The sequence below is a fragment of the Coenobita brevimanus genome, chromosome 22 (genome assembly GCF_032717465.1).
Source record: "Coenobita brevimanus isolate Jiangsu-jjx chromosome 22, ASM3271746v2, whole genome shotgun sequence".
NCBI lineage: Eukaryota > Metazoa > Arthropoda > Malacostraca > Decapoda > Coenobitidae > Coenobita > Coenobita brevimanus.
Window position 1 is genome coordinate 16,310,955 of NC_136975.1, and position 6,053 is coordinate 16,317,007.

The following is a 6,053-nucleotide window of genomic DNA, read 5'->3' on the forward strand; positions in this document are numbered from 1 at the left end:
TGCAGACTAGAGAGATCCGAATATATATATATATATATATATATATATATATATATATATATATATATATATATATATAGATGATGGGTTAAAGTCTGTTCCTACTGCAGCTTAAACTATCCAGCTGATTAATAACAGTAAGGCAATGTGCATGAAAGGAGGCTTCAAGCTTAATACTGTAAGTTCTTGTCCAATAGCAAGGAGGTACTGGCAGCCATCAACCCAGAATAAATGGCAGGAAGCATCAGGAGCTTTAATCTCAGCAAGGAATCACTGCCTATTGAGAGAACACTTGGAGTAGAGTGGTGTGTTGAATCTGACTTATTTCAGATCAGAATTAATTTAAGTAGTTAGCCTGTAACAAGAAGAGGTATTTTATCAACTGTAAGCTCCAAATTTGATCCCCTAGGTTTAGTATCTCCCTTCATTCTAAATGGGAAAAGAATACTCCAAGATCTGTATAAAGATGCGGTAAGTTGGGACGATGCTGTACCAGATAACATGAAGTCTAGGTGGGAACAGTGGAGAAATGAGCTACACTTGTTGCAACAAGTGAAAATACCAAGATGTTACAAACCTGAAGAATTTGGAGAAATTAAAGCATTTGTTTCATCATTTTTCAGATGCTAGTCAGGAAGGCTATGGACAGTGCTCTTACATTAGACTGATTAATGACAAAGGTCAGATGCATTGTGCACTTGTAATGGCAAAATCAAGAGTAATACCCCTTAAAGCCATCACTATTCCAAGGTTAGAGCTTGCAGTAATAGTTGTACTTGTGTCAGTGTGAGTTCACACAATTCTGAGAAGACAGCTGAGTTACCATGATGTCAAAGAAGTATTTTGGACTGATAGCAAGGTAGTGCTATGCTACATCAGTAATGATGCTAAGAAATTCCATGTGTATGTTGCAAACAGAGTTCAGCAAATAATAGATCAAACATCACCAGCACATTGGAAGTACATTGAAACAGAAAATAACCCAGCAGACTACGCATCACGAGGCATGCTGCTACAAGCCATGATTCACAATTCTAAGTGGAGGAATGGACCAGATTTTCTTTGGCAATCACTTGAAACATTTCAAGCGTCAGTACAAGCCTTCATTGTTGCAGAAGATGACCCTGAAGTGAAGAAAGTTGTATCGTGTCTCACAGAATCTCAAGAGCCATCATCATTCCTAGACAGACTAAAGTATTTCTCACATTGGCATCGTGCAACCAGTGCTACTGCAGTATGCCTCAGATTTCAGAAATAAAATTCAAAGGCAAAGAGCAAAGTAAGCAAAATGTAAAAACAGCTAAACAAACCTTTTTCAAGTCTGAGTATATTCCTGTCACTGCAGCAGAACTGAAAGAAGCTGAAAATGAGATACCAAAACAACTTGTGGCACAAGCATTCCCAGAAGAAAAAAGAGCATTGATGAACAAAGTGAACAAGGAAGAGTTGATTTGTGGCATTGGAAGAAACAAGAAAAATGTCTTAAGGAAGTCAAGTCAGATGTCTAAGCTTGATCCATTCATGGATGAAGATGGGATCATCAGAGTAGATGGAAGGATCAGAAGAGCAAATATGCACAAAGACAGAAAGCACCCAGCCATATTACCAAAGAAATCTCACATAACTGATTTGTTGATTTGTTTTGGTACCATAAAGTACAACATCAAGGTTGAGGTATCATACTAAATTAGATTAGAGGGTCTGGGTATTGGATTATAGGAGGATCTTTTCTCGTAACTAAGCACATTTCCAGGTGTACCAATTGTAGAAAGGTTAGAGGAAGCACACAGGAACAAAAGATGGCAGATCTTCCTACAGATAGATTAGAACCTACCAGTTCTTTTGCTTATTCTGCTGTTAATTTCTTTGGACCCTTTTTTATTAACCCGCGGCGTCCCGTCGACGTTCTTTTACGTCCACACGTTTTGTCACTGCCAATCCCATCGACGTACATAAACGCGAAAAAATTGCAAGGTCCCTAATTTGCACAATTTTCAATTTTCGCGAGTCATTTTTGGTACGTATACACGTGACACCTTCCTCAACAAGATGCCAGGCAGGGACAATGCCTTACCCAGCATGACCTCCTCCCCCCCCCCTGCATGCCATTGTCTCAGCAATTCACCTGTTATCAGTGACCTGGCCAGTATAGCCATGTCATGCCACGGTACGAAATTCAGGGCCAGAGTGATTCCCCAATCAATGACAATGTGGAGGACAAACTTTACATAGCATTAGAGGAAGAAACAGTTAGAAATGATGATCAGGTAATGTGGCAAAAAAGGTCAGGTATTAGTGAGTGAAACAATGCTTATAATGCCTATATTACTGCTTGAAAACCAATATACTCTTGTACTACATATAAATTCGTAACAATAAATAAATAAATACCGTTTATGAGTGGTGTGAAATAGTTATCCTCCCATAGAACTCGTTTTCTTTGGTGCCGGCCTGATAGAAAACCTGGTAAGGTAAGGAGGCACTCCTACCTGTAATGAGTATTTTAAACCTCAGGTGAGCGATTTCTCTATGAATTTTCGATGTTTCTCACCAAAAGCGAAGGTTTGAGCCAAAAAAATATTTTTCCTAAAATGGTCGGTACTGGGGGGAGTCAGTGGTGGAAAAGTGGACGGGATGGGGCGGGTTAAGGAAGGACGTAAGGAACTGAAATTGTATGGTGTATTGTTTACTTGCATGACTTCGTGTGCAATTCACTTAGAAACAGCCAACACTATGAACACAGAGTCATTCATGAATGCCTGCTGTCACTTCATAGGACAGAGGGGACCTGTACTTCAGTTGAGATCTGATCAGGGTACAAACTTTGCTTGTGCTAGGAATGAGGTGTTGACATGTTTAAGATCAAGAAAAAGTAAGAACAGTACTATTGAAAGGTCATTGTGACTGGATAGAAATTAAAATGAACGTACCACACGCAAGTCATATGGGTGGCGTATGGAAAAGACAAATACGTACAGTGATAAATGTACTTTCAGTATTTCTTGATCAGCATGGATCTCAGGTAGGTGATGAATCTTTAAGAACTTTCATGATAGAAGCAGAATCCATAGTAATTGGTCGTCCTCTATCTTTAGACACACTGAACTTTCCTGACCACATAGAACCACTGACACCCAATATGTTATTGACCTTGAAATCTAAAGTTGTACTATCTCCTCCAGGCAGCTATGACAGAGTAGATATGTATTCAAGGAAGTGCTGGAGTAGAGTGCAGTACTTTGCAAATGGGTCTTGGTCAAGATGGAAAAGGGAGTTCTTGCAATCTCTTCAATTGAGAAAAAAATGGGTAAAGCCCAACCATGGGGTAATAATAATAAATTATGTAATAGTTATAGTAATAGACTATTACAAGGTTTTCAGAGTAATAGTAATAGATTAAAAATCATGGCTGTAATAGTAACAGTAACGGTAATAGAAGGCAAAGGTATAGATAACAGTATATTACTTTCCTATTACAGACTCTTATTCAGTCTTCATGTGTCAACAGAATGAATTATATAAGCAGTGTCAACCTGTTAATAGTTGTCAGTCAAAATAGACTTTTCATAACTCAGAGTCAAATGGCCACCCCGTACGGGATTATGGCGTCTGGCAAGAGATAGATAGATAGATCTGAGTTATCTGTTGGTCAGTTACTCAGTATGATATTTTTCCACAAATATGTAGTGTGTCATTTTTCCTTCAGTCATGTTAAATAATGCAGCATTATGTATTAAAAAAAAAAGTTGAACTAAGCAGAAGCTTAATTTGTTACATATGAATTTGTGTTTCCAAGAACTTAAAAAGTTAAATGTGGCAAATTGTTCTTTCATTATAATGTAATACAGTACCTCACTGGCCAGTGGCAATATACAGTCCTTGAAATTGTAGTGATCTACTTGAAACAAATATCGATACTGGTTACCCTTTGTCATTCAAAATAACCTTTCCACCTTAGCCCATAGTTATATTTTGGTTGCTCTCCATGATGCAGGTACACCACAGGAGACAGTGCAGAATGGAGAGTGGCCTACTAGCCATCAAATGATCGAGAAATACTTGTGCATTCTGTGGAACAGCCTCCCAACAATAATGAAAATGATAACCATTTTCAATTTAAATAACTGTCGTTATTGCAAATAATAAATTAATAGTAATAGTAACAGATGACCAAGTATTAGTAATAGTAATAGAATTGATAACCACTAAGTAATAGTAGGCTAATGTAATAGAGAACAATTGAAAGAAATAGTAACAGCAATAGAAACCCAGTATTTGATCCCATGCCTGGTAAAGCCACATAGAAATTTTTAGGTAAATGACATCATAATTGTAAACAAAGACTCTTTGGCAAGAAAAAATTGAAAGTTGGGAAAAATAGTAGAAGGCCTTCCTGATGAAGATGGTCATGTAAGAAAAGTAAAGGTAACGATGTCAGACTCAAAGTTTGATAACCGAGTTAAACGTGCTCATGCCATCACCTTCATTGAAAGGTCAATTCACAAACACATTTTGTTAGTTGAAGCAGAGTGAGACCGGGATATCCCCACCAATGAGCCTACCTAAATGCCAAAACTGTGCCAAAGTGTTTCCTTCCTCATAGTATTAATAGTAATTTTCTACTTTTTGTATTAGTATTAATTTTTTTTACTTTTATACTCATTGAAATATAAGGTAAATTTCTCTCACAATTTAGGGGAGCCATGTAAATGTCATATTCATTATGTGCATGCCATTATATGTATACTCAGTATATATTAATACTAAGAACTATATCTTCATTTGTTGTTTTGTGACTAAAGGTGTCACTTCAATTGTTTGCAGTTTGTAAACAAATCCGGATCTGTTTTGATTTGTACTATGTGAATGGCCACCTCGTCATAACAAACACCGACTCAGGGGCCATGCTGAGAGGTGACCGAGGTCATCATCATCATCATTGCCAGACGCCATGTATCCCAAACGGGGTGGTCAACGGCTTAGAGTTACTTGTTTTACAGGGAGGGGCACTAATCCTCCACCAACCCCCACTTGACACGTAGGGATGCCAACAGCATCTGGTGTTCCCAGGCGGTCACCCATCCAAGTACTAACCAGACCCAACGTTGCTTAACTTCGCTGTTCGGACGGGAAGCGGTGTACTCAACGTGGTATGGCCGTTGGCACAGGACCATATTTCAGTATATAGTATCCTGTTACGTATGCTTGTAGTACAATATGTGAATGATGTATCATAAAGTTAAGACATAACTGGAGAAGACCTAACATGTTTGATTGCTGATATTATACAAAAGAAGAAGTTAAATGTTTGAATTTTTTCCTTAGACAAAGAAATTATAACTTTTCAGTTTTACGGGAATGAATGGGACTGAACAGAATATCAAGATGTATAGAAGGAATAAAATGTCAAGAAAGAATCCTGATAATTTTCCTATAAAGCCCCTTCTGCCTTGGCCACCTGAGACAATTTCCCATATTTACCTCTAAAACGACCCCTTTTCTAGAAACGAATAATATTACTTGTATCCTATAGAAAGTTGTGTGATGAGACCTGACACGTGGATTGGAATCAGAGCACCGTATGCTAGCAAGAATTGAATAAAGGGGTGGTCGATCACCAAACTTTTCCTCTTTCATGCACAGTTTTCCAGATATGTTCTTTAGTCCGGGATTCCAGGACCACTATGGGGCAAGTAGAGGTCATTTTAAAGAAGAGAGAGAAAGCCCTGAGTTTACAAGCAGATATTGTCATGCCCTTTTCAAGTATGCTCCCTTGTCTACAACGCATATGCAAAAGAAGAAGGATGCGTTTACTTTTGTAAAAGATCTAGATGAATATTTTAAAATAATGTAGGTATGCAGTTTCTTCCTGTACATGGAAAAAGTATACCCTAGCGTATGATATGCTTGCCACTTTTAAAGAGTAGTAGAAGTAGTAGTAGTAGTTATTGTAGTAGTTGTAGTAGTAGTAGTAATACTTGTAGGGAGAGGATGGCTGCCCATTCTACACCATTTACCAAGATATCGAAGCGATATCAGCCCATCTTCCCAAC

General features: G+C 38.0%; 1 non-coding gene across 1 annotated transcript; it reads right to left on the reverse strand.

The window, feature by feature from the left end:
- Window positions 1-5,045: 5,045 nt before the first annotated feature.
- Window positions 5,046-5,164, reverse strand: LOC145392543 (5S ribosomal RNA). The gene has a single exon (XR_013896000.1). It is a non-coding gene; the product is annotated as a 5S ribosomal RNA (ribosomal RNA).
- Window positions 5,165-6,053: the final 889 nt, after the last annotated feature.